Source organism: Triturus cristatus, chromosome 7 (genome assembly GCF_964204655.1).
Source record: "Triturus cristatus chromosome 7, aTriCri1.1, whole genome shotgun sequence".
In the NCBI taxonomy this organism is placed as follows: domain Eukaryota; kingdom Metazoa; phylum Chordata; class Amphibia; order Caudata; family Salamandridae; genus Triturus; species Triturus cristatus.
Window position 1 is genome coordinate 1,167,977,610 of NC_140590.1, and position 26,776 is coordinate 1,168,004,385.

The window sequence follows — 26,776 nt, forward strand, 5'->3', positions numbered from 1 at the left end:
GATGTATGGCTCCTGGTCTTTTCATAAAGGACCTAAGGTCTGTCACAGAAAGGTAAGAGACCAAATACCCCGAGCGGTGATCAACCCGGTTGTAAGACATAGAGATGTTAAACCGTTTATTTTTTTATTTTTTAATTTGACTCCCACTCCAACATTTGCTAAAGCATAAACTGTGAAAACTACTGAAAATACTTTTCCCTACGGCATGTGTTGCCAATTCAAGGAAACCGGTACAAAATAATTACATGAATGAAAAACTAAATCTGTATTAAACCACCGAAAGAAACTACATTTCCCAGCAGACACGTTCTCACGAGACCCGGCACTGCAAGTAAAAAATCCACGAGTACCAGTTTACGAAGCAACCAATGCTCACTTTTAGTGTGCGCCTGACTCTAGGTCGGACTACACTGCCATACAGTACCCGCACTCTCGCGAGAATTCGCGCCGGCGAGTGCGGTCGCCATTTTGAAGAGCTAAACTCTCGGCTCCAGAGCCTGTGTCTCATCCCCGCCCGCTGCCCCCACCTGACGCTGCTGATATCCGAGTGACAAGAGGTTGGGGTGACCCCCTCCCCCCCCCCCTCCGCGCGGCCCGGCGGGTCTCCGGAGGCAGAACGGACCCTTCTGAATCGGATGGCGGCGGATTGGGTGCACACCGTAACCCAGCGGCGCAGATAATAGTGAAGAAAGCTGGGGCCTCAGGCAGGTAAAGCGGAACAAGATGGCGGTCGCATATCCCGGGGACCCTCCCCTTGCGGGCGGGGGAAGTCGGGACCTCAAAACACGGGAGACGATGTGATGGTGGCACACGTTGTGCCGGAGGCGTGTGTGCGGATCACGGAGCGTGTACTAAAGCAAATTAAGCCGGCCGGCACTTCATATGCGCATGCGTGTCTGTCCTGGACGGACCGAGAGGCGCATGTGTACAGGTGAAGGGTCAGACTCAGGTCGTCAACAAAGGGGGAGATTGTCAACTTCACCTGGCCCTTCCGTCTATGAACCTTCATTTTAGAATCTGTGCGGACCAATCATCTTGATGCAGTTATGGGTTCTGCTCTTTGCAGACTTTGGTTAACAACCACTTTTTTTGGGTGTGCAGTTCTACACTTATCAGTAACTTTGACTTCTTATATTTGTAGCCTGGTATGACGTTCCTCCAGCAACTTAAACCCATTTATTAATTTTGATTGCCGCAGGGAGGCTTTAATAAGGAATCCAAGTGTAATCACTCTCACACAATTATGTTTGTATCTGGAACCTAGAGGATAGTTCAATTATTGACTTATATTTTAGAGGTATGCAGGCTTTCATTTGTTTCTGTAACGACGGTGGCTACTTTTCTGAGTGCTTATAAGGTAAAAACTAACTTACTCAACCTTTGATGTATAGTGACAATGTGACTATTAAAACTGCGTTTTCAGAATCTGTATGAAAGCAGCTTCTTGAAACTGTTCCCAACTAACCTCTACGTAGACATGCTGTAGAACGTGATGTTACCATTAACCCTCGGGCTTGTCGCTTGTTAAATGTTATCGACAACTCCTTAAAGAACAGTCCCCTTAACAGAAGAGGTAGAGCTCCTGAATCCTGCATAGCCCATGGCCTCCACTGTATTTTGTAGTTGGACTGATTTTGTTGTTGTTGCTGGAAACACCTTTAATTGAAAAACTGCTAACTTGCTTTGCTGTTTGGTGTAACAAATATGCCACTTTGTAAAACGCTCTAGCATTTCCGCGTTCAAGCATAGTTGCTGCCTCTCATCGCAGTCTTAGATAACCATACTATCACCTTTCATGAATGTGTATGTTAAAATTATTTAACATATCTGATTGTGAACAGCTGCACTGTCATGACATCTTTTTGGGACAAGCGTCTTTTAGTAATCGTTTGTGTTTATCGTGCCTGACCTGGCTCTGTATAGTTTGTGGGAGTTGCTTCCACGAGTGTAGAAGTGACAGCTGGATGTCCGCAAGAGTGAAACGTCATATTTTGTGCTCCCATGCAGTTTTATGGTTATTGTGGCTTGGCAGTTTCCAGGGTTTGTCTGTTATATAGTTTAAGTTAAGTATTGATTAAATTCTCATGCCGCAATTTCATTATTGGGCACATTTCGTTTGTTTTTCTGCCGCTTGTCTCTTGCTTCTGTGACAGTGTTCATAAGTATATCATAATAGTTTGTGTAGCAGTTACAAGGCGCTGTCTGTGATCTTTATATTTTAGGTATGCATATAGTGTGGTGTTACCCGTACTGTTGTTGAGTGTTGTGATTGTTCAAATCTGTGTTGGATATTTTATCAACTTCCTCTGCAAAGTAAGATCCAATTAACCTATGTTAACCTTGTAAAATACTGTATTACCAGAGTTGAATAATTGTGCTTTTGGCTGTCGTATTTGCAGACTGTACGACATGTTTGAACTCAGGCTCTGCTGTGGCATGTCGTATGATCACTAACACAGGCAAATGCATAGGTGTTTAACAGCTGGCCTGATGTGTTGGGTAGTGTCTTGAAGTTCTGAGCTCGAGCTTTATTGAGCAATGCTCTAAAATAGTTTGTAGCCATGGTACCAATAAGGCTTGTATTCATACAGTCAAGAGGACTTAATATATGATTAATTGTATTTTTGTATCTCTCAAATGTGGTGTGTGTGTGTGTGTATATATATACACCAAAGTTTTCACCAAAACCACCGCTCCCCTTCCAGGCTGGTGCTGCTACCGCGTGGTGGTGAACCGTGAGTCAATCGTTTTCCAAATACTTCGCTCCCACAAAGTTCGTAGCCCGCACACAAGTTTAATTAAATTCGTAGTTTTATTTCATATATTCACCGTGGCTGAGCACTGCTGTGGGAGCAAAGCATTTGGAAACGATATATGTATGTGTGTGTATATACACTTCAATGGGCTGATGCCAGAATTGTTGTTTATTTTAATGCTGTGAACAAATGGTGCTGCCTCAGACGCGTTTCGGACACTAGGCTGTGTCCTTGATCACTTAACAAACGGGAAGCTGAAACATAATTTTAAAGGCACAGATATGGCGCTACCTGATGACGTTGATCGGCATGACGCTGGACATAGACAAAATACTTAATGTAAGTTATTCGTCCCCCTGAAACCACAATTTGTAAAGACAAAAAATACAGTTTGTTAAACTTGCAGAGCTAATCTAAAGTACAAAGACGGCTACGTATATTATCTCCATCTTATTTAGCATTTGTTTGTACTGTCGTTTGCAAATAGGCAGCTTACATATAGAGCTAATATCTGCTCAATTCTCTAAACGTCCACTTGTATTCATCCCAGATTTTTTATTTAGTTTTTTAAACTGATAGACATATGAAATACAGGGCACACTGCAAATTCCATCCTATAATACATAACATGTTACAAATGGATAAAAACATAACACATAAAAACCTAGTTTAAAAATGTAAATACTCATGTGCAAAGAGCGCTTGTGTGCAAAGAACAAAAGTAATGTACAAATTCAGCATTGAATATATTGAACTGGTTCAAATACCTAGTTATGTGCAAAACATCACTATACATTTGTGCAAATACAGCTATATTGCAGTGCAAATAAAGGAATGCGAAATGAGATGTTAAAACAGGTTCAAATACCAAGTTATGTGCAAAACATCGCTATACAAATGTGCAAATAGGTTAAAACAGGCACTCTATGTAAGAATGACCAGTACCTATATCCATATTTATGCAAAGCTAAGCATATATTCAATGTCTACATATTGTTCTATTGGTGGTATTAGATAATATTATGGCTAGGGGTGGTTGTGTTGTCATACAGCCAGAACAATGCTTATCGAAGCACAAATGTGCCTATAGTGTGAAACAGTGCAATAATAGTGCTTAAGTGCTCAAAAAAGGAGTTAAACGAGATATATAATCCACTTCTCCGATACCCATAGAGAAAGAGGGAGGCACTCGACTGTAAGCATCCAATCTATTTTATTTTCACCATACCATAACACAAAGAGTGCCTTCCCAACTCGTTTCGGTTTCCTGACCTTACTCATGGGTGTAGCAGTCAAATCAACTTGTCATGTGACTGCTATCCTTTATACCAATTGCCATTGTGATAGCCAGCCAGTTGGAGTTGCAGATGATGCATTATAGTCTAAATAGGAAATCAAAAGAATTATGTTTTTATAAACGGCAATCCTACTGGAATACATATTGGTGTATAAATGTCACAGTTCTTATAATTACTTTCAGTAGGTATATAGCTGTTAGGACACTGATTGTAAGGAGATGTGTCTGGAAGGTCAACTTGGAGATAATATTAAACGCCAAATATATTCTCAAACACCATATTTTATAAAAAGGATTTGTTTTTTAAAATTAACTTTCTTCATTTTATGCTCAAAACGGCGTACAGCTGTAAATATGACATAATAAAGTACATGTTGTAGTACATCTCTATTTGCATTATTGTGCCCACTGGGTGGGGGGAAGGGGGCAAATCACTATGCCCAACTTTAGATAATCAGGAACAACATGAATTTACTTCAGTTTTTCAGCAGATGATACTGTATAAAGCTGTATCAAAACATGATCTAAAAAGGTAAACATAATACCACCTAACTAGTGTGCCTGTTCTATAGTTATTATGAATGTCACCGCTAAATGTGCCGCTTATGTGGAGTGTGAACTTTCGGGGTCCTGCTGTGGTGGTTACTACAATGACAGAGTAGGGGGGGAAGTTGCGCAGTACAGATGCCGTGGTAGGGGTAGGATCGGCCGAGGGTGTGAGACATCTGTGTCCGTTTCGCTCTCACCCGTGTGTGGCCTAATGCTCTACTTGTATGTGTGCCTTAACGTGGGTGCTCGGAATATCCCAGATGTGTCAACCGGTTGCTACATTAGTGTCACTTACATGTCACCTGTTCGGATGTGTGTCACAAAGGCTAGATTCTATGGTGGTGACGTAGTGTTACCAGTCTGAAGGTTACGCCCAAGACGGACGTAAGGGCAGAGATGCTTGCGTCTCATGTTCAGCCACCAGGGCTCGTCGGAGGGCGGTAAGCCAGTGTCTAGTAGATGGGCCCGTTGGAGATTTCCACGCCATAGCCAAGGAGCGTTTGGCCAGAACCAGTGCCAGATCCAAATTTTTTGTTGAGGTTCTTACGACGTGCATTCAATTTAGTGATGCCTAGTAAGTAGTGTGCGCCCTGAGGTGAGACTGCCATTCGACCAATTCTGAGCGCTTTAGGTAAGTATATGACCCTAGTGATAACTCGATGGGGAGATCCGGGGCATACGATGGAGGACCGCGTTTGGCTATTACGTAGGCGTTACGGGCTGCTCAAAGTAGAGCGTAGCCCTCGGTCCTCTGGAGCTGAGATTTACTATAAAAGGGAATTCATGTTAATGATTGCAGAGTTTTCATTATGAAATCTATACCCTGCTTGTGGAAACTGATGGTTGTTGGCACCTATGAGATATACAAGAAACTCTGGATACCCGCCAGGGCAAATACTGTTCATTGTTCTCAGTCTGAGTTACACATGACACTCATACCGTGTGTTCATATAGGACCTATAGGTAGTAAAAAAAAACCTTTGCTGGAGGGGCTGTAAATGTTAGCAAATATTTGTATGCGGTGTGTCCCAGATTGAAATCTGATATTTACAAGTACCGTCCTGTTGTGTTTTTACATTTAAAAAAAAAAAATGCTCCTCTTTACCAGCGAACCCAACTGCTTTCTTGGATCCAAACCCCAAAAATCCCCATGGTGCAATATATTTATTGTGCACAAATGTAACATGAGGTAATGTATCTTGCTCATTGTGCCATAGTACATTTTTGATTAAATATAGGTGATTTTTAAAGCTGCAGTGGAGATCTGATAGTATGTTATTGTTCATCATAATGTAAATATTACAGTTACACGTTTAGCGATGGACGTTAAACCTACTGACTATTTTTCTAATTGTAACTGATTGCTGTTCTTTTCTTAGGAAGCCAGTTACTCCATGGCAAATCATGATGCTTACAGTTATCTTTAATCACACAATATAGAACCCTCTGGTCTAAAAGTCTAACAAGAGTAGGAAAGACTATTGTGAAGGTATCTCAGCGTCCCCTGGGGTGTCCCTTTATGAGGACGAAATCCCTCACCCCCCAAAGGTGGCATGCTTCATCATTGGTATTCTCCTTGTGTTGGGATACCCTATCCTGGCATGGGCTACAACCCCCTCACTGAGGGGGAGGAGCTCAGTGATGTTTTGTTTATAATTTAAAGTATACTAAATACCACAATTATGAGTCACAGGTCAGCTCATGTGAGAGATGCAGCGCAAAAAAGGATAGTGATAGTGAAAGAGTAAAACTTACTCCCAGGTACGTGAAATACCTTTATTAGCATATTCCGGGGCCAGGATTAAGACCAGGGCACTGGCAGGGATAACGTATACCTGCCATTAGTGACGATGGTGGTCTACATGTTTCAGCCCATTGACCCTCACCAGAGGTGTTGTGGCTTTTTTTCAGGACCACCATCTTTTTTTGCGCTGTATCTCTCAAATGTGCCCCTTATGCAGACTTTCGGTCGCTGGCAAGCGCACTCACCCAGCACTAACACAGTAAATCCTGTCAGGGAGGTGGTCACCTCCCTGTGACAGGGTGCCTATTGTTCTGCCTTCCACTGCTTGAGCTTGGCTCAGCATCAGGAGGGCAGAAATGTCTCTGGTCGGCCGCAACCATTTTGTGCTGCCCGGCACTAAAAGGCTGGTATCGGGAACACCCTATATGTCGTAAATGGCTGCTTCACTGACAACCTGGGAGAATGGACTCTGTAGGCTGCAGGGGTGTTCTGCTCCTGCATTGGCACCCTCTCACTTAGAACCAATCACCCTGTCCTCAGGATGGCAAAGGCCTGCTAGAGGGGTGACTTATAGGTTTTAAGTGCAGTGACCCTTAGATATAGTGAACCTATATCAAGTAAGTGGTGCATGCACCATCTTACACAGGCTGCAATAGCAGGGCTGTAGTTCCATTTTGCATGGCCTCTTATGTGTGGCATAATACATGCTTCAGCCCATGGGAGGCCTCTGGAGGCCTCTTGACAAGGGTAACTCAGTATCCAGTCTGGAGTGTACCTAAGTACATAACATAATAGTTTAAGGAGCAAGTAGATAGACTGGGGTCCTGATTAGCAGGATCCCAGTCAGAGTAGTAAAAAACAGTATTACATTTAGGAAAAACTGGGGGTAACCATAAAAAGCAGATCCTCCTTTCCTACAATGCTGATAAGTATTGGGTAGGTGCTTTTTCTGTTTTCTTGAATGTCTTCACCCAGCAGTTTCTGAAATTTCTTAATTTATTTGTGAAATTCTGGATTCCTTTTTAAACTCTCTGAACTAGGTTTGCCTCTTATTTTATAGTTGATTAAATGGATAAGAATGTTTAGTTCATCTTTCTCAGATCCTTATTGCATTATTTGCATACCCTGTTTTCAGGTGTATCTGCCAGTCTCAATTTCTGCATGTATTTGTTCTTTTTCTTCCTTTAATGTTTGTTATTCCCAAGGATATCCCAGGAGTTTCTTGCACCCCTTTGATTCCCCCTGATAATTAGAGAACATAATGCTACCCGTACATAATTGATCCCTGCTTGGGAATCACTGCAGGAGGCTGCCTTTCGATCCCGAAGGGTAGTCTCTTAGCAGGGATCCACAAAACCAGGAACTTATATATCCTGTCATAGCTTTTTTTGTCTTTCTTTTCTTTTTTTAACAAAATGCGCAGGAGTTGACCTGTCCTAGCATCAACCTGTCCCCTCACCCCCTAATCCATGTCTTTCTTGCCTTTTCTACCCCCTTAGAAGGTAGAGTTCTCTTCCACATCTGACCACCGCCAGGGGACATAAGCTCTGCATGATAGCAGAAACTAGTATCCAATTTGAGGTGGTGGGGCCTGGTGTGTATTGTCAACGATCTACACACTCCATCCAGGGTCTCCAACAGCCTTTCTTCCTCACCAGGTACCTGGTTGAGGGTTTTGAACCTGTACTTCCTATGGGGGCAGAAAAAGACTACTAAAGAACCTCCTTCTACATCCCCCAACAGTCCAGGGCCAGAACACTTTTTTGCTCACCAGGGCATAATCAAAAGGGGGAACAGGTTGATTGGTGGGGGAACCAGACATGTCAAAATTACTAACAATCTACAATTCCCACTCTATTTCCTTGAGGGATTGCTGCAGTTTTATGGCCTGGGGCGGGCCAGCACCCAAGGACTCTACTAATTCTGGGTATTTCTAGCAACGTTAGACCCAAGGGAATCCTGGATGGCCTTGCTTCTCAGGATCCCACCATGTTTTCTAATCGTGCATGTCCTGCAAATGTCAACAATATACATAACAAAAAAGAAAATGAATTCCTCCTCTTTCCTTGAAAGATGACTCAATATTTGAGTCAAGGTTGGCTGACACACGCAGCCAACGTAATTCTAGGCATGTCTGAAAATGGAGCCTGTGGGGAATCCAGGGTGGTGTGTGGCTTGAATAGATCACACACCATTTTCTTGCCTAGAAAGTCCTGCACATGTAAACAAGTGGGTTGGAGAAAAAATTCCCCTTAATAGTGCCAGAAATCCCTTAACTTCCAACCAGTGGCAAGTCTTCCCATCTTGCATTCATACATTTCACCTGACGAAAAACTGTACTCTATGTGTAGGTGGGCCTAATGCACATCACTTGAACAGACCAATACTGCAACCTTGATAAGAGCACATTGGCTACTCGCGTCCCAGTTATGACCTGCTTCTTTCCAGTATGATAGGGCCACTCACAGATACAGGTGGTGTCTTCATTTGAAATCTAGGAATGCAGGGAAGGAAGATATTTGCTAATGGACGCATGTTATGGAACTTTCTACCTCATAAATGAGGAACAGAGTTCTGTTACACATTTTATTGAGGGTAAAAAAAATGGGGGATTCAATCAAGCCACACCTTTTGTTGATTCGCCTGGTTTTCTAGAAATGTCTGATAGTCTTCCTTGGATGCTTATCAAGCCGTACCCAAATATTGCATCCACCTTGTATATAAACTGATAGTATAACGGGGGTCTTCTGTCCGTGTGGCCATTTTAGAGTCAAATTAGTTTGCTAGTGCTTTTTTTTTTTTAGTCATTTCAATCTGTGCTTTTTAGCTATCAGCAAAAATGTCTACATGCCAGCCCAGAGAACGCCATTAAATCTCTTCATATTTATAGTATAAAAGAAAACAAACTATTTTGCATTACTGAGAGTCCCTGAACAACTACTTGTAATATCATTTTTGTGAAACATTACTTGTGGGGTTGGAAGCAGGGAAACAGGAGCTATGGAGAACCAACCACACCACACTCTTTGAATATCTCTCTAATTCACGCACCGAATGTGGGGAATAAAATAAAAGGTTATTCAGCTCTTCTCACCCTGCCGAACAGAGCAAGCAACAAGCCATTTTATAGTACTCTCACCTAAATTTCCTATCTTCAGGTGCTATTTACAGCACCATTACTCTGTGGCTTGACAGGAGTCTGTTTATCAACCTGCCTCATCTAGTTAAAAGAAATGTTAGTTACTCACCTTACGCATGAAAGGAATCGAACAGAGCCACCCCCCCCAACGTGACAGTAATTCCTTACATCAGACTGACATCATAGATTAAAGGAATACAGTTTCCCTTGTCAAGCACTTTGTTCTTCAGAGACACTGCCCTTAAGATTTCTCCCACTGGCCCTTGTCCTTTAAATAATACAGTCAGAACACTGAAGTTTGTGTCAATCGTGTTTTTCACAGGTAGAGGCCCATCTATTTCAGCAATCCCCCTCCAATTTCAACAAGCATTGGATGATTTTTGTTGTTGTTCTTTTTTAAAACATAAATAAAAGGCATTGTTATTTACAATGGAAATAGAATCCCTCTATCCCAGACCTTTGTTCAATACTTTGTTTAAATCCTCTATTCAAGACCTTTGTTCCATACCTTTATTGAACCCCTCTATCCAAGGCCTTTGCTCAATACCTTTGTTCCACCCATTCATCCAAGACCTTTGTACAATAGTGTTGTTGATTCCCTCCATCCATGACATTTGTTCAGTACCTTTGTTCAACTCATCCATCCAAGACCTTTGTTCAAAACCTTTGTTGAACATCCTCCAAGAACTTTGCTTAAGTTGTGCATTCAAGAGCTCTCCCAAGACCGCCATTCAAAACCTTTGTGAGAAAGCTTTCTCCAAGACCTTCAGTAATGATCTTCACAGTCATGGTCACTCTTTCCATGAATTCTTTGGACTTCAGGTCTTGGTATCTGTGCCAGGTACCCAGGAAATAACAATCATCGTTGGTGTAATGGTAGGACCCAAGAACATAACACTGCAGTCATATAGTGCACCAGAAATGCGAATAGCAACGAATAACCAGAGACCCAAATTCTTCCTAGAGAGTGCTTTATTCACTAGTGCAAAACATGACTGCATATAAAATATTCACACTCTGTGGAAAGCAAGGACAAACCACACATATTGCAAGCCTACCGAGTAAGGAATCACTTCTTTGTGGCTGGACGCAAGCGAGATTTCTAGGCAGACTTTACACACAGCTCACTCATGAATGGTAGTGTTGTTTTGTCGTGCAAGCACCTGTGCACCACACTGTCCAAAGGACTTTGATATGCAACCTCTGGTGTGCAGCTCCAACCAGGAGGACTGGATGTATATGGGGATATCAAGGGGGCTGAATGAAGGGTGGTGCTTCTAGAAAGAGAGTAGGGGAGAAACAGGGTAAGTCGCACATGACTCAAACTACCCAAGTCCGGCCAACCTACCGGGGTGTCTCTTTACTTTCTCTTAAAGGCCTATTCACTTCTATGCGAATGCAAATGGCTATATAAGAGCATGCACTTATTTATAATTGCACACTGAAGGAATAGTGCAATAGCAGTGTTACATCACCCTCCTGCCAAATGTGGTGTTTCTTAAACGGAGCCTGCGTGCACATGAACTATGTAAAACTCTTCACCCTTCCCATCTAAGAATACACCGTTCTGCTTTGTGAAGATATACAATTGTTGGTGTTCCTTTTTAAAAAAATTTTTTTTTTTTTTACACTACTGCTCAGTTCACGTGGGAGCACCACAGACACTGACTATCTAAGAGGAAGTAAGGGGCTTAGAGCACGGGAGAACAAAAGTTTAATACTGAATATTTGTATCCAGCGACAGATCTGAGTGTCACCAGTATTAGTTAACACTCGGCATGTGGCACTGCAGGGGCCATTGCCAGAGACCGTACTCACTGAAATGTGTGTTCCTTTGTAGGATTAAAGTACAGCTCTCACAGCTGTGCTGGCTAGGACTTTGTTGCTTACCTGTAACATTGGTTTACAGCCTGTAAGTGGTTGCTGACTCGAATGGCGGGGCGTACATACTCCTGCCATCTAGTGGCTGGATAAGACATAGTCGTCAAGCTTTTTCAAGATAACAGATGGAATGTCTACTGCTGTAAGGGTCGACCCAGAATCTAACCCAATCCCACTCCTTAAGACTGCTTAGCCAATTCATTGCCTCATAATAAGCGTATTTCATCTTATGTGCCTGTGCTGACAGGGAGGCTGGATTGGACGCCTGTGAACCTATAGCCAATAATAAGATCAAAACTAGTGTTACTGGTAAGTAACTTTATTGCAGCTTAGATCTTCGATTGGTTCACATGCGTTGCCCTGTGTAGCAATCAGTTGCAAAGGACAGGAAAACAAGAGGCATAGACCATTTTTGAAAAAAGATTGCTTAACGCTGCCCTGCCCTACCCTACTTTGGCATCCAATGAGCATTGGAGCTGAAACAAGATTACTTGTAAATGGTTAAGTGCAGGTTATCATTCCCTAAATAATGCTCCAGGGTGACCTCTCGGGGGGGGGGGGGTTGGGGGAGCGGAGCGGAGCACCTTGCTGCCCGCTTCCGGTCTGCAGTGCTCCAGGTTGACCTCTCATCGGAGTGGGGCACCAGCTGCCCTCTGCTGGGTATCCTCAGGGAGGAATTCTGTAATCTGGCTGGGACATCACGACCCCTGAGTGCAGTACCACTGGCTGTGCAGGTGCCAGAGGTGAGGAGGTGCACACCTTGGTTCCCTCTGCATCTGCCCTCTCTCTGGAGAGCCCGTGGTCAGAGGAGTGTTACAGCCTGTAGCAACGATGATGTAGGGGACCCTACCCCTGGTCTGCACTCATGGGGAGAGAAGAGCATAACAGTAGGCGGGTGGTTTGGGGGTCCTTTATAATTTCTTTCCCCCTAGCAGAGCCTGGTCTTATGGTAGCTGAACCGTGCTACTTGCGGTAAGACAGATCGTAAGGTGCTGTGGCGCCAGGCGCCAGAAGGGCTTCAATTAAACACTAGCCCAAGGCCCTCTACTCTTGATGACGTCACTTCCTGCCAAAGTTCTGTAGGGCAGGGCGTCCTCTCAAGGCGGTGGGATGCTTTCACTACCACCCACGCTGTAGCCCTTCAAGTACCATGGGGGTCAGCATCTTCGAATCAGTCAAGAAGGAGCAGGCTTGCAGCCTCTTTTGTCGCCTCTCTCACCAGATTTCTCTTGTGAATAGAACTCAGAACAGCTATGGGCGCAGAAGGCTGTACTAACACTGAAGCCAAAGTACTCGGCGCCAACAGCAGAGACATCCGCGTCATCACGGTTGATTGAAACGGCCAGCATTCTCCACGACCCCTCCCCAGTGCACACCCACAACAGGCATATGGCAGGTCCAGGGAGCAGGAGCACAGATCGTACGTGGATTAGGTGGATTGAAAATTGCTTGTCCCCACTTTCGACTGACTGGACGAAGCCGACACGAGCCTTCTGTTCAAGTTCGCTTAATAATACAAGTTTTATGGTGATGGCATCCAGTCGAGACAGCAGCCACCGGTCAACAGTGGAGATCTTATATGTAGACTTCATTAGCATTTATTAAAGCCGTCAGTGCTCGTGCCATAGATTTGGGATACTTAAGGGAACACGGCAGGGATAGGGCAGAACTAACGCGCAGGAAATTCAAGTTAGTAAGTCTTTTCCTCTGCTCGTAAAATGTTCGCCGACCCAAGGGGTGTGAATGATCAACGCACATGAAAGGAAACGTGTGCTGATGACCGCAGGAAAGTCTCTAGAATCTCTGTTCGTGTTCTGATAAGGAAAATCAAAAAAAAAATGTACAGTCAATACCCTTATCAAACATGATGATGACCAGAGAAATAAAAAAAAAAAACGCTGGTTATCTGAGAATAACGCTGGGTCCATATCAAAGGGTTACTATAATCATGAATAAAGCTCTTTCACAGGTTGGGTTTGTAAATTTAAGATTATTCCACATACAACCACTAGATGGCATGAGTATACAAGGATTATTCACGGCATCAGATCACAATTAAGACTGAGGCTCGTGTATATCAAGTGGCGGAGTTCAACCCTGAGATTTAATAACAGGGTTAAGCTTGGAGCACACTCTCCCACGTCACGCCAAAAAAAAGATGGTGTCGGCCTGTCCACTTGGGCCGCCCTAAAAGTGGACAGGGCGGTAACAAGGAAGCATGAGTTTCAATCGCGCGTCAGCGTTTTACATAAACGATGAGGCGTGCCAATTGGAAAAAAAGGGCTGGGCTTGGAGTCCCCTTCTGAAATGTATAAATTCCAAAAGTCACTCACATGGCGAGACAGCGTATGCGTGCTGCTAACGCCAGGCGAGACCTATAGATCCCTTAACGGCATCTGATAACCGTGGACTTATCCATGGCTGGCCCAAAAGTTGCATGTTCCCTAAACGCTCCAGGCACTCTCTTCTAAACGCACTGACTGCAGTGTGCACTAATGCAATTCTGCAGACTGCGCGACTTGTTCCTCTATGTGGACCTGGACCCCAGATACCTAAGACACAGGTTCCCTTTGAAGCCCCATTGTTTGAGGCCACCTCCTCCATGGGTTGCAAGGATAAAAACCTTCTTTTACACGTTTGAACACAACCCTGAGATTCCCTTAGTAATTGAGCAGGTGTGTATCTTTGTCAGTTACTTTGCCATTGAGGAAGAGCAGAATATCCTCTGGATATAGAGATATGTAGTGGATAAGTCCTTGGGCTAGTATGCCATCCTTTTGAGCCCCCTCTTGTGCCCTACATGCCATTACTTCCACTGCAATAGTGAACAGTAGTGGGAACAAAGGGTGCCCCATTCTCATGACTTTTTTTCCACTTTCAGTAAGATTATCCCTCCCGATTTACCTCTCGCCGTTGGTACGGTATATAGTAGTCTGGTCTATTCCCTTTTCCCAACCCCATCCTGTCTATCACTGTATGAAGATATTCACAGTCCAGGCTATCGGTAGCTTTTTCTATGTCCATTGACATTACCACTGCCTCTGAACCGTATTGCTGTGACTCTCTGGGCCATATTTCGCTCAGGAATGAATCCAGTCTGATTAGGGCTTATGAGTCAGTGCATCTGGGGCATGCGGCCAATATTCTTCTCAGTATCTTATAGTTCATATTTAGCATCAACAAAGGTCTATATGTTGCAGTGTCTTGGAGGGGCTGTTCCAGTTTGAGTAGGGGAAATATTAATGCCTCCTTTGTATTATGGGGCAGAATCTGCTCCTCCCTTGCCTTTTTGTAGACTGTCAGGCGTGGTGCCAACTGGTCAACATCGGTGGAATTAAACTCCACCCGGATACCATCGGACACTGGCATTTTTCCTCTAGCCACGTCTTTGATCGCTGCTGTCACCTCAGCTGCGGTTATGTCTGTCCCCAACAACGTACCATATCCGGTGGAAGGGGCGGGATAAGCAGACAAATTCCCCCCCCCCCCCCCCCCCCCCCATTGGACTTGCCAGACCAGTAACGTCCGGGATTTATCTCTTTCTGCATGGGCCCTGACAGAGTATTCTTTGTAATCAAAGAACTTGAGTGTTTCCACTAGTTGTTCGTTTTTTCTGACAAAACCAGGAAGTAGAAGATTTACCCTTTGATAATTTTTGTTAACCCCTTTTTTGAGGGGGTGTTTAGCCATTTGACAACTGTCATTTTGAGAATTGTTCAAATTTTGTGACTGATGGACGCCTTCGTAACTTTTCCAGTCAAATGTGTTCTTTTTTTTTTTTTTCTCCCCACATCTTGACCGACTTGGTGGACTCTCCTGGAAGTAACCTAGAAAATAACCAAAATATAGAAAATTTTCTTTCCCTCATAACTATCGCCCTCCTCCCACCTTTCAGGAACAAGCTGAGATGTAGAAAATGCCTCAGTTTTTGCGCATTTCTAAATGGTAGCCCATTTTTAGGTCTTGCCTGGCGTTGGAGCGCGCAAGCGCTTCTCGTCTGCGAGAGTTATAGTAATGAAGTCAGTTTCAAGAAGGGGACTTGAAGCCCCGCCCCTCATTTTCTTTGGGTAGCGTCGGCGTTTGTTAAACGCTGGCTTCCCATTGAAAAGGGGGGTTTTCAGTTGCCTCCCTTTTTGCTTTTTGTTCCGGCCCACCTGGACTGGCTTGCCTGCATTACGGCTGTCGTGACAAAGTTTCTTATCAGAAGCTTCGTCTCGCTGCCTTGCACGCGCCAGTCCGGCTCTCTGATTAGGCCGGACAAAAAAGGAGACATGGTGCCCTGTGTTTATTTTTGCATCTCGCTTTCACTTTAAAGTGAAAGCGCGATGCAAAAATAAACAGCGGATGCCTGGTTTTTTTAGTTCCGTTGTCTGACAATGTCTTCAGCTAGCGCTGCATGAGGCGGCAGAAGAAACCGGCCTTGTCTAAGTGCCCGTGACTGTAGGGGCGGGGCTGGACGGGACCTTGCTCGGCTGCTGTTCCGGGCGCTTCTGTTGAGCTGTTGTGGGCTGTGTCGGTTGCTCGTCTGCTTCCTCAGGCCTATGCTGGGAGCAGCATGACCCAGCCACACCGCGCCTCGGTGCGGGCTGTCTCCTGCCTCAGCACCTGGTGAACCCGCACACCCAAGCCCCCGTCACCCTGTACGAGCGGCAGCAAGAGTAGAAGAGGTGGCGGCGGCGGGACAGAGGAGCAGCCCTGCACTGTGCGAAGGGCTACGGCCACCGGGGAGCCTGGGACACCAAGGTACCGGGAGTTTCCGGACTCCACAGTGTTTCTGAAGAGCGCATGTCTTTGTGCAGACTCTCTGGGGCCCCAGGTCAGCGAGTTACAGCCGCACTCTGTGTACGTACAAAGTACTGCACGTACTGAGGTCTGTGGTGATACAGCGTGCGTGGGGTGGGGAGGGTTTGTGCAAGCTTTACCTATCCACTGTGCTTTGGCATCCGTCTCACCACTGTGCCAGAATACCCAGCTGTGCCAATTAGCTGACATGTACACCAGTCCCCACTGTAGCCGATATCCCCAGCTAAGCCATCCTCCTGGCTTCTGGGTCAATCACTCGCTACTCTGCTACTTACCTCAAAACACTCCTTTAGTTTCCCTGTCTCACTGTTGCTGTCCAGCAGCTCCAGTACTAGTCACTTGCAGCTTTTCTACACGTTCAGCATTATGCCAGCTTCCTGACCAGTCAACCCGCCCATCTTCTCACATCGCTGTCAGGGCTCGAAAAATCCGAAAAATGGTACTAGTCCTGCAGGTCTAGTACCTTGAAAAATCTCCTCGACCTCACTGCAACCTACTTGACCTCCGTCTCTGAAAGCGGAGCAAATGTAACAAGTTAGCAAGATTTAAAGGCATCTTTATTGGTCATTCGCTTTGTGAGCAATAAAAATGCCTTTAAATCCTGTTATCTTGTCACATTTGCTCCGTTTTTAAAGACAGAGGACAAAAGTTAGTTTGTTTTCCTACTAGCCAGAAAGGGCGAGTAGGACCTAAAAATAGCTCGTCCTCATTAATTCTACCTCGCAAATGCGAGCGGGCGAGTGGATTTGTCGAGTCCTGGCTGTGACTGTCAACCAGCAACTGCTCTTTACCCACTGCTGTACCAGCAAACCCTTCCTTTGGCCGCTGAGTAGCACTTATTGTTCTCCTGTGCTTTCTCGCCCAATCACGAGTAGAGGAGCACAGGACAGCCCAGGGACATCTTCAGAAGTTCGTGGGCCAAAAATAATTTGAAGGCCCGCGTTCGGGACCGCTTTGGATTCTTGATTCAATATTGTCCCTTTCAGGCCCTCTTTGGCCAGGTCACTGAAAGTGCATATTTGTCCATATTCTCAAAGTGTTTACATTTAATATTCACGAATAGTGACGTATTGTCAGTTTTAGAATATGCAGCAGCACACTAATATTATTGCAGATAATCTTTGCAATCCTCACCCATTTTTCTTTTGTGACGTCTTGTTTTTATCTAAATAAAAGAAAATGTTCCCTTGATCCACCAATTAGCAGAGCATAAAGTATTATGTCAGAAAGAAAGTTTTCTTTGGGAATTAAATTTTTTTCTTTGTTTTTTTTAAAAGTATATTCATCCTTGTAGATCATACAAATTCATTAAACATTTAATAAACATCAAAATTGCTAAAAACCTCCTAAAATACAATACAGTTTAATTACAATCACATAAAAAAGAAATTTTATAACACCATTATGACCAGCATAACGTTGAGACAAAACACAAATTGTAAGATTCAGAAACTCCTCTTTACGAGTGCACATCAGATTCAATTTTTAGAAATACAGTACATTATACGTTTACAAATCTGTATATACGTAATCTGTATTGTTCTCTGATTGCGCTATCCACAGCGTCGACGCGTTTCGATGGTTTCAGACTGATAATGCCATCTTTATCAAGACCACATACTTTTGTCTCACACTTCAGTAATTTTCCTAAAACAGATAAATACAGTTACTACTCTCGCTTATATTTGTATTTTTCATACATTGACGGTCATATTCTCTGAGATTGATGGATTCTCTCATTTGTTGTGTACATCAGATATATTTATAGCCTGAAAATAAACATTATCCCATTTTGTTTCCTATGTTATAGGGTTAATCCAATTTAAATTAATGGGCTTTGCTCCTCATATCTGGGGTCTTATTCATAGTACCATTGTCTTATCATACCTTGTATTTCCATTCTATGTATAGCGGCATTTGCCTCCTTCTTTTATTGAACTATTCTTTCTCTCTCAATATTGGGTGTATGTACATAAATTTCCTAAATGTTGTTTTGTTACCCCACATTTTGTTTAGAGTGTCCGATGCCTTTCCCTTCATGTTATTAATATGGGCAACCGGATTCCCTATTTATTAAAATAATCATTCCCGGTCTTGGTACAATCGAGTTTTCTACAACATCAACTGATATGTTTATCCTGATATCTCAGAGAATATGACCGTCAATGTATGAAAAATACAAATATAAGCGAGAGTAGTAACTGTATTTATCTGTTTTAGGAAAATTACTGAAGTGTGAGACAAAAGTATGTGGTCTTGATAAAGATGGCATTATCAGTCTGAAACCATCGAAACGCGTCGACGCTGTGGATAGCGCAATCAGAGAACAAATACAGATTACGTATATACATATTTGTAAACGTATAATGTACTGTATTTCTAAAAATTGAATCTGATGTGCACTCGTAAAGAGGAGTTTCTGAATCTTACAATTTGTGTTTTGTCTCAACGTTATGCTGGTCATAATGGTGTTATAAAATTTCTTTTTTATGTGATTGTAATTAAACTGTATTGTATTTTAGGAGGTTTTTAGCAATTTTGATGTTTATTAAATGTTTAATGAATTTGTATGATCTACAAGGATGAATATACTTTTAAAAAAATAAAGAAATTTAATTCCCAAAGAAAACTTTCTTTCTGACATAATACTTTATCCTCTGCTAATTGGTGGATCAAGGGAACATTTTCTTTTATCTGGGTTAAGTACCCTATCTCCCTTGGTTTTTAAGGGGTCCCTCTCAATCTTTCAAATATTGTTTTTATCTAAAACATTTTTTATGGATCTTGCATAGTGTTGAAAACCAAAAAGATTGCTCTGCAAAATGTCTAATAGACTCCCACATTAAAATTCAATTAAAGGAAAACGCTGTTTAAGAATTATTCAAGATCATCAAGGCAAGACTCTGCAGAACAGAGCTGGCTGTATCGGGGACACTCTGAATTTGGGGGATCCTGATCCAGGTCCCACTTTGCCTATGCCTTAAGAGCCTCTGTGACAGCCACGAAATCAAACACTCAATGGTTTCCAGTTACTCAAGGCTTGGAGGCAGATAACACCGCTGTGTTCACACTTTCTGAACATTGAACCCTTCTTAGCGATGTTTCATTACCTACCCAACCACAAAAAGGCTTGGCCGCCCTATATTTGGTACCAGTGGCCTTACTTTGATGCCTTTTGAAGTGCAATGTGTAATGTGACATTCTCCTTTCCTTGCTTGAAGCTCTCGGTGAACTATTTCTCGGGATCACAGAGAAAGAAAAGTTGTTCTTCGGAAACGCTCTGCTCTTCCTCTCACTGTTCACAAGCTGTCTTATACGCGATGGCGGAGACCACAAATCTGCCAGTCCAGCAGCCTAGCTCGTTTAGGTAGAGCCTATAGCAGCATGCATGCGCTGCAATAGGAAAACGACTTTTTGCAGCTGACCAGGACTTATCACAAGCTTGTGCTTGTGGCATTTTTTCCACCAATATTTCTATTGGTGTCTGCGTGCGTCTTTCTTAAAAGACAGCACGCAAGTGGGTAAAGGCGGGCGCATGTCCCGCCTTTCCCAGCCAATGTAACCGCCCACGGCCTAAGGCTTGCGGTTATACGCAGGGGCCACATCTGTTTTCAATTATCGTGCCCAGACGTGGGCGCGATAATTGAAAACAGATGGGCTGCCCGCTCTCCCAAGTGCGCGTGCACCACTCGCGGGCTTTCTTCATCCGTTGCCGCCCTCGCCACCCCTGACCCCTTTGCTTGTTCTTTGTAGCATGATAGCAGAAGTGATTGCCTTTTTTACTTTGGCAGGGCCAAGCCTCATAAGACCACACGGCGCTTGGTGTTCTGCCCATGGCAGTAAAGGCAACCAGAGAGATTTCAGCGCAGTCAGCCTGCAGATGCTTTGTTTCTTGTATTAGTCATTGGTTAATTTAAATAGGGTAGTAGGCCGCACAGATCATTCCCCAAAACGCTGAGGAGTAACTACAAGTTGCATGGGACTTTACTCTTTCCATGAAGTAAAATTGTTCCAGTACTGTGCAGTTATGAGTAGAACCCAACGGAATTAGGAATTACAGTGTGGGGCTAATTTTTGTCACCATAAAGCCACACAGAATCTCCTATTCCGTGCTTATTGACCCCATACATTTATCACCTGCTTTGAGCACATGGTAAATGAATGCAGGGGTTGGATGAGGGGTGAAGAGGAGGCATGGAGGAGCAAGGGAGGGAAGGGTAAATATTCTTAGCAGGTTGATGCATGCATTCATTTTGTTCCGCCTGGCTTGTAATCAAGCCCTATGTACTATTTCTGTAATAATGACTGCTGAGAAGCCATATGGCCCCCAGGTACCCATGAGCGGAAGCTAAAACCAGAACTGGTGCCCACTTCCTGTTAAACATTTCTTATGAATGCGCGTGTTTTATCTGAGTAGAACCACAGCTTTGGGCACTGCTCCGCTATTTGATACAAAAACAGTGCAGATGAACAATTGGCATTTATTTTGCTCATCTATAACGAGGAGTATCCAGAAATGAATGCATTCCTCTACAGCTGCCAACCAAACCAGCATTGAAAATGCAATAGGTCTCGCCTTTTATTAAGTTAAAGCCATTTGCTTTGCTAATGGTGTTGTATAGCAAAGCAAATGGCTTTAACTTAATAAAAGGCGAGACCTATTGCATTTTCAATGCTTGTTTTAGGTCTCGCCTAGGTAGCACATGCACGGTCTCTTCGAGACATGCTGTATCTAGTCTGTGGGCTTACACTATGCCCATTGCTTTTCATTCATTCCTTTGAGTGCCCTTTGAAAATCTGTGTTTTCCTGTTGTGAGTCAGTTATATTTGCAGTGGCAGCCAGGTTGGGGGGGGGGTAGTTGGAGAAGGAAGGGGAATACTTTTTTTTTTTTTTTTTTTTTAAACTCATATCTTGCAGCCGCTGCTCTGCTCTCTCTCTCTCTCTTCCGTGGGACTCCAGCCGAACAGCAATCAGAAAGCACACCCATGCTCCCCTGACCAATCAATGCTGTAATGCAGCGTTCTCAGCCAGAGAATGGGGCTCTGGGAATGTTCTCCACGCAGGCTATAATGCAGCCTGCATGGAAAATACGCAAAGTGCGCATGAATGTTTGGCCGGCCCGAGAGGGCCAACCAAGCATTTATACGCACTTTGAAGTAGGCAAACCACTTCTCCCCTGCCTTGCTCTGAGAGCAGAGTAGCTCCACACGCAAAGCAGTTGAAAACAATAAAATGATGATCATAAATTAATATAATTTTATTTTTTCTTTCCTCGCACTACTTGAAAGACGTGGGGCGATGCTCCTCCGCTTTAGCGGAGGAACTGCCACTGTATATTTGTCACTCCTTTTGGTGTTTTGTTCCCTTCCATTGGGCTAGGCTCTATTACGTGTAGTCTTTCACTTGTGACATTTGTGTTCGTTTCAGGGCACAATTTGTTTCAGTTGCATCAGCTTGTCTTTTAGGAGTGTTTTTGGGATTTCTGAATAGAACCCGCTCCGCTGACAGCATTTCTAGTGTACATTAACATACAGCATTTTTAGTTTACAGTTTCCCTCGATTGTCTCTGCTCGTCTTATAAGAATGCTGTGTGTTTTGGCTTTGCGAACAAAACGTGCTCAGCAGACGGTGTTTAGTTTACAAACACAGTTTCCCTCAATATTTATTAAGTCAACGTGTAAATGATTGGACTTTTATTTGTATTTTTATTTGTATTTTTATTCTAGAAGGGGACTCAGTTTTATTTAAAATATTTGTGATCACTTAAATCGTGTGTGCTCTCCATAGGAGTGAATAACCTAATAGAAGTGGGCGGGTCTTTAATGTGTGTGACTGCAAGTGGCCTGAGTCTATAAGAGCCAGGCAGAGGAGAGTGAATCATCACCTACCTGATCTACCTAATTGGTGCTTTCAAAGACTGAACTAAAGCAAAGACCAAGACCCCTTGTTCAATAATTCAGTACCATGCTTGGACAGTTTTGTCCATACTTCAAGGACTTGCTCCTACTATCGTGTTATTTGCAGCTGTTTAAATTGTAACTGAAAGCTTCCACCTACCTCCTTGCGCAAGGATGCAAGTGCTTTTTGCGCCAAATTCACGTCCAGATCTCAATTTCCGTTCATCACCTGAAACGTGCTGGAGTGAAAGCATCAAAAAATTCATTTGTTCCTAACTTCACCTGATCATTGTGACCTTGTCTTGTTAACCTGATTAATACAGTGCTAATTGTGTATGTGAAACTGCCGTGCTCTTTTTGGTAGTTGTTGCTCTTAGGCCGTATCACGGCCAGGTCACTAGTATTTACACACAAATGCTATAGGGCTGGATTCACAAATTAGCAGTTACAATTGGAAGCACGTTTTGCTGAATATTCCCTAGGTCTGTATGTTCAAGTAATGTATTTGTGGTATTTGCTTCCTTGATTTGTGGCTGGAAAACCATGTGCAAATCACGGATGCAAACATCTTGCGCGCCAAGCATAATCTCATTTTGTGCACACCCTGGAGATGGCCCCCAAAGTGGCATTCACAGACTAATCGCCATTGGGAACTTAATATGCTTAAAACTTGAAGTTCTACGTTTTTCCCAAATTTAGTTAATTTGTTTGCTATTGTGCCAATTTAGGCCATACAAATATTAAAAATGCCAAAATGTTATTTTTTTATAAAAACATTATGAAAAAACTGTTAAAATTAAACATGTATTATAAATATTTCCATTATTGTAAATTTAAACTTCAAACGTGAAAAACACACTTAGAAAAGTGTGCAGTTTGTTTCCCAGGTTTCATATACTCCTATTTGTTGGACCGACAACCATTTGAGTGGTCACTCCCCAGACTTTCTGCCCTTTGGTCCTCTTGTTGCTGAGTTTGTTTTTGTTGGCTTTAGAACTATGCACACCTTTACACTGCTAACCAACGATAAAGTGCTTGTGCTCTTTCCCCTAAACATGATAAAAATGGTATATACCTGTTTGGCAAATTTAACTTACTGGTAAGTCCCTGGTAGGTGGTACTGTGATACTCCGGGCCTGCAAATTAAATGCTACTAGTGGGCTGTAGCGCTTACTGTGCTACCAACTACTGTAGCTCTAAACCTAGGTCTCAGGCCTGCACTCCTGCACCCTACAATGTAGTTTTGAAACTATCATGTGGACTTGTTAGGATAAAAACCTGCCATGCCTGAAACCTTCCATTTTAGGTCTCGCGTAGACGGCGCATGTGCTGTTTCTTCAAGACATTTTGTTTACTATTTGTGGGCTTGGAGCCCTCCTGCTACTTGCAATTGGTGGACTTCAAAGCCACTCTACCATGCTTACTTCCGGCTGGTCAGTTTTGCGGTCAGCACTTGCCTTTTCTTGCATGTGACCCTCACCTAAAGCATGGTTCAAGTACTTGTGTCCTTCTAATACTCACACTTGGGACCATATTTTTTTCGTTTTGTTGAGCCACTTTACAGAGTGCATCTTTCCTAGCTGGCTATGTTGTCTGCTCCATCCCGTTGTTTGTTTGCTTCTTCCCCCTCCCATTATTCCCTACCTTTGTTCATATAGCTTTTACCACTGTTTGCAACTGCCTCTCAGCCAAATCCATACTGATTCTTTAAAAAAAAAAAACATTTTTATTTGCTTGAGTTTGTGTTTAAGGCGGGACTGTGAGGGGGACCTTTCACATACTTTTTTTTATTCTTAGTTCCAGCACACGCTATCGGTTTAAGGGGACTGCTTGCCTGTTATACACACACAGTCACATTTCCTTTGCGAAAAGAAAATGTGCTTCAAAGGGGGTGAACTGCTGCCGGCCCTGGAGGTGGGTCCCCCTGCGATTGCAGAACGAGCTCCGGAGCTGCGGAGAGCTGTGGCCTGGTCCGGCGCAGATGGTGCGGAGAGCCGGTGAGCGCTGCTGGTGCTGAGGGTGTGGCAGCGCGGGAGTCCTGGGCCGCATCTACAACAGCGGAGGCAGAGTCCTGAGGTTCGGACGACACAGGAGGCACGGGGGAGGCTCGGGACCTGTGGGGGCCTCCCGGGTTGCTTCTTCAGCTACCGAGGGTGTGAGCAAGCGGCGTCCCAGGTTTGGGGTTGTGTCTGGTGAGTGGCCCATTACGTAGGGGCTAGCGCGAGAGACCTGGGGGGACTGCCTTCTCCTTGGGTCTGCCCGCGTGGTGAAGAGGCGGTTGGAGGGCATCGGGCCTGTGTATCCTCCCTGGGAGTCTTGGCCAGAGCGATTCGGCTGGCTTTTGGGGGTGGAGGTGGCGCTCCAGAGGTCCTCTCCCCCTAAGTTCTCCTTGGAGTACCTGGTGCTGTGGTTCGGACTGACCCTCCTTGCCTGCCTAGACCTCTCATCTAATAGAGGCCGGACGGTGGTTGTGGGGTTCTTTGCCCCCGCTTCCCATTGTTTGGCGGAGATTTCTGGAGTCTCATAGCAGCAAGTGAAGTGCGGCCATGAGCGTGGGGTCTGCAGCCTGCTTGTCTGGTTCACATCTTCTTGGGTATGAAGGGGCCTGGGATTTGTTCCTCTGGCCCTCTGTGGTCCCTCTGCTCGGGTGACGCCATGGCCAGCCAACGGGGGCGGAAGGAGCGGACCCTAAAGGAGATGCTTACCAAGGGGCCCCACGCTAATGCAGATCCCGATGGGGAGGACACTCCCATCACCAAATCATTCCTGGAGTCCCTCTTCAATACGCTTCGCGAAGACTTTCACACACTCAAGAGCGAAGTAGCGGGAGAGGTGCGTGAGCTGCGGAGGGAGGTGGATACCCTCGGAGATAGGGTGGCGGCTATCGAGGACCAAGAGCAGACTAAGGACGAGGAAGTTAAGCGGCTGCAACAGGAGGTGATCCGCTTGAGGGAGCAGCAGCTGGACCTGCAGTCACATGCCGAGGACCTTGAAAACCGCTCCCGGCGGAATTACATTTGCGTTAGGGGGTACAATCGGGAGCAGAAGGGTCAGATATCACCGCTTTTCTGCAGGGGATGTAACGCAACATTTTGGGAGCACCCCCCGAGATGGAGGTCCGCATCGATAGGGCTCACAGGGTGGGCTTGCGTCGACGGGCCAACGCACCGCCACAAGATATACTGGCCTTTCTTCCGGATTACCCTCTGGAAGAGCGCATTATCAGAGAAGATCGGGCAAAGCATCCGGGGGGCCTGTTGGTATTGCCCTTGCCGTGAGATGCCCCGGATTGTTTTGCTTTTCCACGAGCACACTTCTGGACATGGTGTGCGCGGGACTATTTTGGGGGTGTTTGTTCTGGGAGTTGGGGTTAGGGGTTGGGACGGGGAGGGGAACTGGTGTGCTTGTTTTCCAAGTGTGGTTTAGGGAGATTCCCTGGTGTGGGAGGTCCCGGGTTATTCTTTTCACTAGCTAATTCCGTAGGCCTAGGCGCGCGCTGCTCCACTGCCCACTCATGAAGGACACTGAATTAACTATTCTCACGCTTAATGTCAAGGGCCTTAATGGCTCTAACAAGAGGCGGGCTATCCTCTCCTACTTGGAGAATGCAGGTGTGGACATTTGCCTGCTGCAGGAAACTCACTTGCTGGCCCGGGACTGGCATAGGTTGAAGTCTAGGGTGTTCCCCTATCAGTATTTCTACTCTGACTGATTAAAGGGTGGGGGTGGCGATCATGGTGGCGCGGAAGTTTCGGGGGATGGTGGGAGACAAAGTAGCGGAACTTCAGGGGCGCTTGCTGGCCTATCGTTTTTGGATTGCAGGCCTCGCTCTTACGATTGGAACGATATACGCTCCAAATGCGGGCCAAGAGGTGTTCCTCCGCTCTGCCCTTGGAGCCACAAGATCGCTTCATTCTGGTGGGGGTCGACCTGAACTTAGTCATGGATAAAGGGGTGGACAAATCAGGTAGCAGTCATTCCCGGGGGGGGGGGGGAGAGGAGGGGAGGTCTCGGGTGAAGGTAAGCAGTGGTGAGAGAGGTTTGCTTGATCTGTGGCGAGTCTCATCCTCGGGCCTCCCAATTTTCTTATTATTCGCATGTACATCGCACTTATGCAAGACTAGATCATTTTTTGGGCTCTGCGGAGGTTCGCGCGCAGATCAAGGATATTCACATCACAGCGGTGGCCTTAGCCTCTACCGCATCGTGATCGGACAAGTTGGGGGTCCCCTCGGTAGTTCGGCCCGCGGGGCATTGGCGACTGCGGGAGACGATGCTTCATAAACCGGCGGTTCAGGAGCAAACCCTGAAGTGTATCCGGGACTATCTGGAGTTTAATGATTCCCCTGCCACCTCGGTAGCCACATTGTGGGGGGCACTCAAGACAGTTGTGCGAGGGGAGCTGATCGCCCTGTCGGCGGCAGAAAATGGGGAGCGCAAAGCTAAGAGGAACGAACTCGCGGCCAATGTTCTTGAGCTGGCGAGAGCCCACAGCAGAACGGGTGCTCCCCGGATCTGGCGCCAGTTGAAGAACGCACAAGCCCTGCTGGCGGGGCTAGATCTTGACGGGGCGAAATACGCGGCTCTCCGTCTCAAGCATTCTTATTATGTGGGTGGGGATAAAAGGGGTCGGTTGTTGGCTAGTAAGTTGCGGGCGAAGACACAGCAGGGCAAAGTTAAAGGGATCACTGATTCGGAAGGAGGTCGGG

At 44.9% G+C, this 26,776-nt stretch overlaps 1 protein-coding gene across 1 annotated transcript in view; it reads left to right on the plus strand.

Moving 5' to 3' along the window:
• Nucleotides 1-431: 431 nt before the first annotated feature.
• Nucleotides 432-26,776, plus strand: part of SRCAP (Snf2 related CREBBP activator protein) — a 1,742,136-nt gene continuing 1,715,791 nt past the window's right edge. Inside the window, exon 1 of the mRNA XM_085618450.1 lies at nt 432-708. The gene's annotated coding sequence lies outside the window, so the exon portion shown is untranslated. The remainder of the gene's footprint in view (nt 709-26,776) is intronic.